The following is a 13,222-nucleotide window of genomic DNA, read 5'->3' on the forward strand; positions in this document are numbered from 1 at the left end:
CGAGTCAACATGGAAAAAGGAGGAGTTGCCACTTATATAAAAACGGGACACAAAGTCAAAAATATTGAAACAAATAGTTTTTGTGTAGATCAGATCCTTCAAGCATGTGCTTGTGGGTTGCTATTACAATATACTTCTATAGTAATAGTAACAATCTACAGATCCCCTCAAGGTAACTTTCAGTTATTCATGAAAAATCTAGAGGCATTATTGAGCTACCTGTCAGATAAAAAGAAGCCGTTAGTGGTTCGTTGTGATTGTAATGTAGATTTCTTAAAAAATACGAATAGGAAAAATGAGCTAGAATTTGTTTCGTTGTTTGAATCTAGTATCAGTTGTAAATTTTCCAACTCGTGTGCAGCAAGATAGTAGGTCACTTATCGATAACATTTTCATAGAAAGGACTCAGTCAGAAACAATTAATATGTACCCACTTGTTAATGGGCTATCTGATCATGATGCACAGTTAATGGAAATAACACATATGGCACCTTACAGGCTTCAGGCAGGTTCATACAAGGCAGGGAGGCTTATTGATGCGAACAGGGTACAGAGTTTTAAGAGCAGCCTAGGAGAGGTAGAATGGGATGAAGTACACACAGAAAATGATGCTGATGCCAAATTCAATTTATTCCACCGTCTCAATATTTGGAAGTAGCTTTCTTGAAACGTTATCCAAAAAAGCCATTACAAAGTCAAGTAAGCCATGGATTACTAAGGGAATTAAGATATCGTGTAAGAGGAAGAATGAAACACATGGACAGGCCACAATAAGTCAGGATCCGATGTTATTTGCTTACTACAAATATCACTGTAATATTATAAGGAAAGTCATTCAGAAGTTGATCTGTTCTAACAGAAATTAATAATGTGGATAATACGATTACAGCTACATGGAAAATTGTCAAACGAGAGATGGGGCAGCCTGACAGTGCACAGCATACCATAGTAATAAAGCGAAATGATGATGTTGTGAGTGATAATTCACAAGTTACAAGTATTTTTAACAATCACTTTCTAAATGTAGCTGTAAAAATAGGGTTAAAGGGTTCAGTTAAGTAGCAAACAAATATGTTAATGAATAAAAATCTCTCGGTGTACATGCCGCGTCAATTCAGGATAAAACTCCAAGCTTTCGACCACTACCTCCATGGTCGTCGTCAGGGCTAAAACTGACTGTCGTGAACTATTTTTTTTTTCTTTATTGTATTTCAATTCCCCATCGGGGCGGGCTGGCAGCAGCATATGCGCTGCTCTTCAGCAGAAAGACATAGAACAAACAATAGAAGACATTTAAAAAGAACAAAGGAGAGAATATGGTGAACATAGATATAAAAAAGGGGGAACATCATGGAAGGCAATAGACAAAAAAACGGGGTGATAAAGAAACTGTTAAAACTGTTTAAAAGTAGCAGACACAAAAAGCCACACACTGCGACAATTAAAAGAACACAAGGCACAGTATGACTGGAGAATGAAAGGTATCGACGGATGGTGTAGCACATAACAAACACTGACGGCGAACCTCAAGGCAGTACACAATTAAAATCACGCCTCTTGACGCACAGGAGAAACAGCACTAAACCCAACACTGATGTGGCACACTGACGATGATCAAAACAGAGGGTCTGCCAGGCGCGAGGAGATGAGGGAGACTGGAAGAAGGGAGGGAGGGGAAGAAATGGGGGAGATGAGCGGGGGGCGCGCTGAAGAGGGCCAGGTAGGGAGGGATGTGGGAAGGAAAGAGGCAAGTAGGGGGTGCAGGGTCTCAGGGGAGGAGGAAGGAGGAAAATCCGCTCTGGGAGAAGGAGGGAAGAGGAAAAAATGGAGCCCTGGGGAGGGGGGGGGAACAAGGCCTGGTTATAGTTGGAAGGAAGGGTAGATGTCACGGCGAAGTTTGTCATCTGGGAGGGGGAGGCGTTGGAAATTGCCCTGATGAAGGAGATGGAGGGTGTGGAGGTGGAGAGAGGGAGGGATACAGCGATAGAGGCGCGGCAATGGGCGTGGGGTGGAGAGGAAGGAGGAAACCAGAGGTTGGGGGGGATCAAGCCTGCGGACAATTTAAATGCTGTGGAGATGTTGGAGGAACAGGAGGAGGTGGGGGAAGGGGATCAGTTCATACAGGAGCCGTGTGGGGGAAGGAAGGCGGATACGGAAGGCAAGGCGGAGTGCATGGTATTCAAGGATTTGGAGGGCCTTGTAAATGCGGGTGGGGGCGGAGATCCAGGCAACGCTGGCATAACAGAGGATAGGACGGATGAGGGATTTGTATGTGTGGAGGATGGTAGAAGGATGCAATCCCCATGTCTGGCCAGACAGGAGTTTCAGAAGGCGGAGGTGGGAATGGGCTTTCTGCTGGATGGTCTGGAGATGAGGGGTCCAGGTGAGGTGTTGGTCGAGGGTGAGGCCAAGGTATTTCAGGGTGGGGGTGAGCTGGATAGGACGACCATAAAGGGTGAGGTAGAAATCATGGAGGCGAAAGGAGCGAGTGGTGTGGCCTATGATAATTGCCTGGGTTTTGGTGGGGTTGAGACGGAGGAACCACTGGTTACACCAAGTGGTGAACTGGTTAAGGTGGGTTTGGAGGGTACGTTGAGACTGTTGAAGGGTAGGATAGAGAGCCAGGAAGGCGGTGTCATCAGCATACTGGAGAAGGTGGACTGGTGGGGGTGGCTTGGGCATATCAGCTGTGTACAAGAGATAAAGGAGAGGGGAGAGGACAGAACCCTGGGGGGGATAAAAGATATGGGAGTTGGTGTTGTGGAGGGTGACATAGGAAGGACGGTGCGAGAGGAAGGAAGCGACCAGACAGACAAAATTGATAGGCAGGGCATAGGTTTGGAGTTTAAAGAGGAGACCGGGATGCCATACACGGTCATAGGCATTTTGGAGGTCAAGGGAAACAAAAATGGCGGAGCGATGGGAGTTGACTGGAGGGACAGAAGGTGAACAAGGTTGAGGAGTTGGTCTTCAGCAGAGAAGAAGGGTCGGAAGCCACACTGGGTAAGGGGGAGGACGTGGTGTTGAGCAAGCTACTGATGGATATGGTGGGAGAGGATGGATTCAAGGACCTTACTGAAGATGGAGGTGAGGCAGATGGGACGATAGGAAGAGGTGGCAGAAGGGGGTTTGTTGGGTTTCAGGAATAAGAGGATGTGGGAGGTCTTCCACAGGTCAGGATAGAAGCCAGTAGAGAGGATGACATTATAGAGAAGGGCGAGGACAGTCAGGAAGGAATAGGGGCTTTCTCGAAGGTGACGGTAGGTGACACAGTCATGACCAGGGGCCGTGTTGCGTTTGGACTGGAGGATAAGTTTAATGTCTTGTGCTGTGATGGGAGTGTTTATGTTGGAGGGAGGCAACTGCCCCAAGTACTGGAGACTAGGAGCAAGTGGAGCGACCGAGGTATCGTCACGTTCCATGACGGTGGGGAAAAGATAATAATCAAAGTGGGGATCATCAGGGATGGAGAAGAACTCAGAAAGGTGGGAAGCGAAATGGTTGGCCTTACTGAGGTTGTCAGGAAGGGGTCGATCGGTATGGAGAAGGGGGTAGTGGGGAGTGGAAAGGGAACAAGTAAGGCGATGGAAGGCGGACCAGTACTTGGAGGAGTTGATGGGGAGGGTGGTGTTGAGTCATGTGCAGGTCTGGTGCCAGTCTCGGCGTTTCGTTGCTGTAATAAGGTTCCGTACGTGTCGCTGTATTTGCCGGTGGCGTTGGAGTGTATCCCTGTCACGAGTGCGCAGGAAGGAGCGATAGAGGCGGCGGGATTCACGGAGGAGGAGGAGGAGGAGGACAGCCTGCGGAGGGAGAGTGGGATGGTGTGGGTGGATGGTTTTAGTAGGAACATGGGCCTCCACGGCGTCAGTAATTACCTTCTGAAGGAAGGACGAGGCGTGGATGATATCGTCAGGATGGCGATAGGTAAGAGGGTGGCTTTCGACCTGGGTGGAGATGGAGTCCCGGTAGGCATCCTTGGCACGGTGATAGTCATGGACGACCTTGGGAGGGGGTGCAGGGTGCGGAGCCGGAGGGGGGCGGTGAGCAGACGTTATGGTGAGAAGGACAGGGAGGTGATCGCTACCTGTGGGGTTAAGGACGGCGACAGTGATACGCCCAAGGAGGTTGGCGGAGGCAATGACAACATCGGGGGTGGTGTCACTTTCGGGTCGGGTGTGCTGGGGAAGGGGAACAAGGTCACCTTGGATCGTGGAGAGGAACTGATGCCACTGCCAAAGGGCAGCAGGAGTGCGGCTATCGATGTTGAGATCGGCGGCAATCACATAGTTGGAGAAGGTGTGGTCAATGTGCGAGATGAAGTCATAAGGAAGAGGAGCAGTGGAGCGGACATAGATAGTGGCACAGGTAATGGCGAGGGAGGGGAAGAAGACGCTAAGGATAAGGTGTTCAGTGGGGTCATTGAGGAGAGGTTGTGGCCGGACGGGGATATGCTTAAGGTGGCCAATTGCGACTCCACCCTGTGCACGAGGACCAGGAGCATCAGTGTGGTGGAGGATATAGGGAGAGGTGCGGATAGAATGGTGGGGCTGGAGAAAGGTTTTTTTCAAGAGGAAGGTGTCGACCTGGTAGTGGGAGAGGGTGTGCATGAGGAGGTATTTGTTGGAGCGGAAGGAGCGAATGTTCTGGAAGAGGATGCGATACTCGTGCCTCGCCATGGCGGGAAGGAGGGGGGGGGGGGGAAGAGAGGGAAGGGAAGAGACTTAAACTAGGGTGTCGAGGCTGTCGTGAACTAGCGAGGTTCCCACTTTTATATGCAAAGGACTGCTTCTGATAGGCTGAGATATGTCATAGCAACAGCGATATGGTACGTAGTGAAGTGGTGCCCTCTACTTCCATAGATGTAGTTTCTATCACGCGTTGTTTGCAGCGCCATCCCTTGAATCAGGAGGTAAACTGCAGGAAGTTTTTCTCTGCGATTTTTCTTTATCCAGTGCTCTCTTCCAAGTGTTGCTAAGTGCATAGCCATTGTCTCTGTTAAAGTTATTATCACTAAGTCTAATTTCGACTGCTTCCCGGATCACAGAGTCCCAGTAATTCGATGCATGGGCTATTACTCTGGTTTCTTCAAATAAAATCTTATGCTTGCTAAGCAGGTTATGTTCAACCACTGCTGATTTTTCCAAATACCTGTATTTCAGGTGGCGTTGGTGCTCGATGCAACGGTCGGCAATGGTTATTACATACTGGCCTATGTAATTCTTGCCGCATTCACAAGGAATAGTATAAATTCCCGGCACTCTTAAGCCGAGACTATCTTTGACTGGTCTCAACATTTCCTTAATTTTCCTAGGTGGACGGAAACCTGGTTTTATTCCTTGCCTCTTCAGGACTCTGGTTATCTTACTCGTTGTAGCACCGCAAAAAGGAAGCCGCGCTATGTGTTGGTCCTCTTCTTGTATATGGCCGGCATCGTGTCTTACTTTCTTGGACAATACTGATTTAATTTCACCGGCAGAATAACCATTCCTCTTGAAAACAGTCGTCAAATGGTTAATCTCAGGACCGAGGTGGTCCTTGTCGGAAATAGTCCTGGCTCTGTGTACTAAAGTTTTCAACATAGCTCTCTTCTGAGATGGATGATGGAAGCTGTGGCTATGCAGATATAAGTCTGTATGGGTTGGCTTCCTGTACACAGAATGGCCCAGTCGTCCGTCCGGCTTTCGCTCCACCAACACATCTAAAAAAGGTAACTTCCCTTCCTTCTCTACCTCCAATGTAAGTTTTTTGTTTGGATGTACACCATTTAAATGTTCGACGAACTGCTGCAGCATGTAGCTGCCGTACGGCCAGATTAAAAAAGTATCGTCGACATATCTGTAGAAGCATGATGGGAGGAGGTGAGCACTGCTCAATGCTCGTTCTTCAAAATCCTCAATGAACAAATTCGCTATTGCTGGTGACAGTGGCGAACCCATGGCTGTTCCATCCGTCATTTCATTATATTTTCCACTGTATAAAAAGTAAGTGGTTGTCAAGGTATGCCGGAACAACATCAAAATTTCTCACCTCCGCCCATCATGCTCGAATTACTGGGACTCTGTGATCCGGGAAGCAGTCGAAATTAGACTTAGCGATAATAACTTTAACAGAGACAACGGCTATGCACTTAGCAACACTTGGAAGAGTGCACTGGATAAAGAATAATCACAGAGAAAAACTTCCCGCAGTTTACCTCCTGATTCAAGGGATGGCGCTGCAAGCAACGCGTGATAGAAACTATATCTATGGAAGCACCACTTCACCACGCGGCATATCGCTGTTGCTATGACATATCCCAGCCAATCAGAAGCAGTCCTTTGCATATAAAAGTGGGAACCTCGCTAGTTCACGATCGTGTCACTCGGCTGAAGAGTGGCGGATTGTGCCGCCGACAGCCTTCCGCTGCCCATATGGGGCAGGGGAATGAAATCACAATAAAGAAAAAAAAGTAGTTCATGACTGTCAGTTTTAGCCCTGACGACGACCGTGGAGGTAGTGGTCAAAAGCTTGGAGTTTTATCCTGAATTGACGCGGCATGTACACCGAGAGATTTTTATTCAAGAAATATGTCGAGAAAGACTACGTAGCCAAATATGTTCATAATGTCATTCCCCAAGACTTTAGGCCATTAGAAATAGCACCAACATTCCTCACTGAAATTAAGCGAATTATAAATATACTGAAAAACAACCGCTGATGTGGTGTTGATCGAGTCCCTAACAGAATTTTGAAGTGTTGTTATAATTTAATACGTGGACTCCTTAGTGATATATGTAATGCTTCGCTGGCACAGGGAATTTTTCAGTCAGATTGAAATACGGAATTGTCAAACCTCTTCATAAGAAATGGGACAAGAGTGACTTAAATAATTATAGACCAGTCTCATTGCTGACTTCATTTTCTAAAATATTCGAATAAAGTTATTATTCAAGAGTAGTTTCACATTTAAGTGAAAATAATTTATTCAGCTTGTGACAGTTCGATTCTGGAAGGGTTACTCGATTGAGAATGCTATCTACACATTTACCCATCAAATACTACAAGGCCTAAATAACAAATTATCGCCAGTTGGTAACTTCTGTGATCTTTCCAAGGCGTTTGATCGTGTGGATCATACCACACTCTTAGAATAACTCAGTTTTTATGGAATTGAAGGCTATACACGCAGCTGGTTTCAACCATAGTTAACGAAAAGAAAGCAAAAAGTTGTGCTGAATAGCACAAATAATGTTGGGAGAGTGGTAAATTCTAGTGAATGGGGAGTTATCACAAAAGGATTCCCGCATGGTTCAATTTAGGGTCCTTTGTTGTTCCTTATTCATCTGAATGACCTCTCAGTGTCCGCCCCCGGTAGCTGAGTGGTCAGCACAACAGAATGTCAATCCTAGGAGCCCGGGCTCGATTCCAGGCTGTGTCGGATATTTTCTCCGATCAGGGACTGCGTGTTGTGTTGTCCTAATCATCATCATTTCATCCCCATTGACGCGCAAGTCGCCGAAGTGGCGTCTAATCGAAAGACTTGCACCCACCGAACGGTCTACCTGACGGGAGACCCTAGTCACATGACATTTTATTTACATCTCACCTATCATTCAGCAAGCAGAACTAGTACTTTTTGTAGATGACACGAGTGTTATAACAAATCCCATTCCAGAAAAAGCAGCTGAATATATTGTTAAGGATGTCTTTCAAAGAATTAGTCAGTGGTTCTCAGAAAATGGGCTATCTCTTAATTATGAAAAAACTCACCATATCCAGTTCTGTGCACCGAATAGAGTCATACCGACAACTGATGTAGCATATGAACAGGGCTCAGTTAACACTGTAGAGTTCTCCAAACTTTCGGGTGTACACATTGATGACAACTTGAACTGGAAGAAGTATATTACTGAGCTTCTCAAATAATGAAGTTCAGCTTCTTTCGTATAATCGCTAGTCTTGGTAATAAACAAATGAGCCTCCTAACGTACTTTGCATATTTCCACTCAATAATGTCTTATAGAATAGATTGCTTAGGTAACTCACCACTTATACGTAAAGTATTGATTGCACAAAAGAGAGCAGTGAGAATAATTAGTGGTGTCACCCAAGGACGTCATGTAGGCACCTATTCAAAGAGTTAGGTATTTAACTGCACCATCAGAGTACATACATTCGCTAATGAAATTCGTCATAAATAATCTATCTCAGTTCGCGAAGAACAGTGATGTTCATACGTACACACTAGCGGGAAAAATGACCTTTCCTATCCGGTACTGAAGGTGTCAGTTGCTCAAAAAGGAGTACATTATTCAGCAGCAAAAAATCTTTGATCATTTGCCCAACAACATAAAGTTTCTGGCAGGTAGCAGATCAAGTTTTAAATCTATATTAAAATCATTTCTTTTGGACAACTCCTTCTACTCCACAGACTAGTTTCTGTTTCAGAATTGATAAAAAAAAAGAAATATACCTCTAAATGTAGTTGCATGTGTAGAACTAAAAGTTTCAGTAATATTAATATTACAGCACTATTCATATATCTATAATCTGTCTTGTTCCACATCACATCGATAAAATAATCGCGAAAATGATCTACGGGATGTGACACAACTAAACTAAACCAAACAGTCCCAAATTCTGGATTTCGAAGGTTAACTGGATCATTTTTGTATCCGTCTGTCGTTATATACTACTACAGTATAAGCATGTTGTCAACGGTGATACACATCACTTCGATACATCGTAACACCGACCAGAGCCTTGATAATGGTCTCAATTCGGCGAAGAAGAGAGTCCACTGGTATCACTTAATAAGGTCAAGGCCTCTGGTCCAGTTTGTATATCAGTAAGGTTCCTCTCAGAGTATGCTGATACAATAGCTCCATATTTAACAAATATATTCAACCACTCGCTCATAGAAAGATCCGTACCCAAAGAGTGGAAAATAGCCAACTCATACCAATACCCGTAAAGGGAAATAGGATAAATCCGCTGAATTCCAGGCCCATATCACTAACGTCGATTTGCAGTAGGGTTTTGGAACATATACTGTGTTCGAAAATTATGAGTTACCTTGGAGAAAACGATTTATTGACACATAATCGGCACGAATTCAGAAAACATCGTTATTGTGAAACACAACTAGCACTTTACACTCATGAAGTAATGAGTGCTATCGACAGGGGATGTCAAAGTGATTGCATATTTCTGGATTTCCAGAAGACTTTCGACACCATTCCTCACAAGCGTCTTCTAACCATGATGCGTGCGTATGGAATATCGTCTGAGTTGTGCGACTGGATTCGTGATTTCCTGTCAGAAAGGTCACAGTTCGTAGTAATAGACGGAAAGTCATCGAGTAAAACGGAAGTAATATCCGGCGCTCCCCAAGGAAGTGTTATAGGCCCTCTATTGTCCTGATCTACCTGTATATTAACGACATAGGAGACAATCTGAGTAGCCCTCTTAGATTATTTGATGCCGTCTTGTAAAGTAGTCAGATGACCAAAACGAATTGCAAAATGATTTAAATACGACATCTGTGTGGTGCGAAAACTGGCAATTGACCCCGAATAAGGAATCGTTTGGAGTTATTCACATGAGTACTAAAAGAAATCCGCAAAATTCGGTTACCCGATAAGTCACGCAAACCAGAAGGCTGTAAATTCAACTAAATACTTAGGGATTACAATTATAAATTAAATAAACTGGAACGATCACATAGATAGTATTGTGGGTAGAGCAAACCAAAGACTACTGTTCATTGCCACAAAGTTTAGAATGTGCAACAAATCAACTAAAGAGACTGCATACGCCACACTTGTCCACCCTATTCTGGACTATTGCTGTGCGCTGCGGAATCCGCATCAGATGGGACTGATGGGTGACATCGAAAAATTTCAAAGAAGGGCAGCTCGTTTTGTATTATCGCGAGATAGGGGAAAGAGTACCACAGACGTGATACTTGAATTTGAGTGGTAATCATTAAAACAAAGGCGTTTTTCGTTGCGACAGGATCTTCTCATGAAATTTCAATCACCAGTTTTCTCCTCTGATGGCGAAAACATTCTGTTGGCACCCACCTACATAGGGAGAAACGATCATCATGATAAAAGAACAGAAATCAGGGCTGACACAGAAAAATTTAGGTGCTCGTTTTTCCCTCGGGCCGTTAGAGACTGGAACGGTAGAGAGACAGCTTGAAGGTGGTTCATTGAACCTTCTGCCAGGCACTTTATTGTGAATAGCAGAGTAATCACGTAGATGCAGATGTAAATCTATGGGTACAATATGCGGCTGAAGTCAGTCATTGATGAGCAGATCAGGAACAGCTACCAGACTGCAGGGATTTTGATTGGTCTGTGTCACTTGCTGTCACAACTCCAGAATTATTGTACGTGATTAAGAACAGGCGATTTAGCAGATCAGTCGAAATGCGTCAGTGCCCCACGCTGTTCGTCGTGGAAGGAGCGTATGCTCGTAGCCCTGGGTCCACCATTGTTGTCATCAAAGGAACCATCCTAGCACTCCATTAAGCCATTCAGGAAAATCACGAAAAACCTCTAAATCTCGGTGGCTGGACGGGGATGTGAACCAGACACCTCCTAAGTACGAGACCTACGCCAAAAGATGGAAGTGTCCCCAGCGTGCAAGTCACGAACATATAAAAGAAAGGTGAGCTCTGGGACGGCTAGATCGTTAACGCAAACACATGGTTCGTGTCCGCTGTAACTTCAATGAGTCAACGCCAGTCATGGTACGAAAAATATCGCCAAACCATTGCAGGTCACTCCCAGTCTGAATTATAAGCAACACACACTGGCAGTTAAACGACTCATTGGGTTATCAGAGCAGTTGGTGCCTTATACTATTTGAAAAGAGGCAACTTTTGGTCGACACGGGATGCCTCACAGTCAGATTCTGTCCATTCATTCCGACGTATGGAGCAGTGAAGGCGTGCAAGCCTTATGTCTCACTTTGAACGAATCGGGTTTTTCGAGGTAACCGACTCGGAATTTTCAATGCAGACAGTTTCCTTCCAAATGCTCACACGGAAATTGATTTAGATGGACCTAAATTCACTTAAAACAGCAATATCTGTTGGAGATGAAACTGATTACATTCATTGTCAGTCCGTGTTCGTTAGGATCTTTCTGCTACCACTCGATTTACGTTGCGTTGCATGGAGACGAGTAATACACCAGTTCTTAGACACGTTGGACATTCCACGCTGCTATTCTAACAAATCGAGCTTCTACATTCAAGTTGTGATCACGGTCACGTTGAAACACGACAGTTGCATCCTGCCACTTTGTCACGTCTCAACGTCCACCCACGTGACTGCGCTGTTCCCATACAACCTAATGCCACAACTTCATCTCAGTGCATGGTACCTGTTCGGCACCGTTTACATCTCTCCAAACCGTGCTGTTTTAAGTGGTGACAGATATATTGCCTGGAGAGCTTGTGAGTCGTATTACGGTGTCCTGAACACAAGAACAATGAAATGTACCTCATAAGGCACTGACTAGAGAGTATAACCAAGTGGCCTTGAAAATGCTTCATGCATCTTAAGGCAGTAGAGTTTGCATCGTCTGCTCCCGGTGCGTGTGATGCAGGCTGGGTAGTCAGTTTCAAGGTGAGTGGACTATTTTCCAGACGTTTTATCCTGATCACCCCGTATGAAGCAGAGGCAGCAAGCTGAGGATTTCGCAGTGAGAATGGGTGACCTCTCTCTGGTACGGCCCATCTGCCAAGGTGTTAACCCTGGTGTCTCCAGCACCATCCGGAGGCAACAGATGCGCAGTCTGTGTGTGGCCACCAGTCCGCGCTCTGCCTCCCATACCTTACAAAGCACCTACACCCACATTTGCTACACATTAACGGGAAACCATCTTGAACTACATCTCAGATTCTGTTCTTTCGCAATCCATTGACGGTTACGTTAGTAATTTTGGCAGTGAGGAAGAAGGTGGAAGACCAGAGTTTAACGTTGCGCAAACGACGAGGTCACTAGGTAGGAGAACAGGCTAGGCTTGGAGAAGGAAATCAGCCGCATCCTTCTAATAGGAATCAGCCCAGCATTTGCCTCATCTGTTTACGGAAACCACGGGAAAACAAATCTGGATGAACGGCTAGGGACTTGTACTACCGACTTCCCGAATGCGATCCCAATATGTCAACCAATGAGCCACATCGCTCGGTTGATCTGCCAGTGTCCGCTACATCCATGGTGAACTGTAATATACTGACGAGTGTGTCAGTAATACTGACACTATTCTCGATATACGTATAATGATCGATCACCATTATGAAGACGTCAGAAATGCTCATTATCTTTTGTAAGAAACAGCTTTTCATGAAGGTAGGCTCCTTCTACAATCACTGTCGCGTACATTTATTGGACTGAAGAATAATTCACTGTTAGGATGCAGAGCAGTTTATCGGAAGCCGAATGTTCATCAGAAATGAAAGTGATATCCCAGGGCTGAACCTAATTTAAAGCCATAGAACCGCTAATGTTCTGAATACACAAAACCGACTTCTCATATAGCATTCGAATTGATTTCTCGTTGTTCGCTGACAGTTGTGCAGTATATAAGAATGTATTGTCAGTAGATGATCGTAAGGGAATGTACACTCCTGGAAATTGAAATAAGAACACCGTGAATTCATTGTCCCAGGAAGGGGAAACTTTATTGACACATTCCTGGGGTCAGATACATCACATGATCACACTGACAGAACCACAGGCACATAGACACAGGTAACAGAGCATGCACAATATCGGCACTAGTACAGTGTATATCCACCTTTCGCAGCAATGCAGGCTGCTATTCTCCCATGGAGACGATCGTAGAGATGCTGGATGTAGTCCTGTGGAGCGGCTTGCCATGCCATTACCACCTGGCGCCTCAGTTGGACCAGCGTTCGTGCTGGACGTGCAGACCGCGTTAGACGACGCTTCATCCAGTCCCAAACATGCTCAATGGGGGACAGATCCGGAGATCTTGCTGGCCAGGGTAGTTGACTTACACCTTCTAGAGCACGTTGGGTGGCACGGGATACATGCGGACGTGCATTGTCCTGTTGGAACAGCAAGTTCCCTTGCAGGTCTAGGAATGGTAGAACGATGGGTTCGATGACGGTTTGGATGTACCGTGCACTATTCAATGTCCCCTCGACGATCACCAGTGGTGTACGGCCAGTGTAGGAGATCGCTCCCCACACCATGATGCCG

The sequence above is a fragment of the Schistocerca cancellata genome, chromosome 2 (assembly GCF_023864275.1).
Source record: "Schistocerca cancellata isolate TAMUIC-IGC-003103 chromosome 2, iqSchCanc2.1, whole genome shotgun sequence".
Lineage (NCBI taxonomy): Eukaryota > Metazoa > Arthropoda > Insecta > Orthoptera > Acrididae > Schistocerca > Schistocerca cancellata.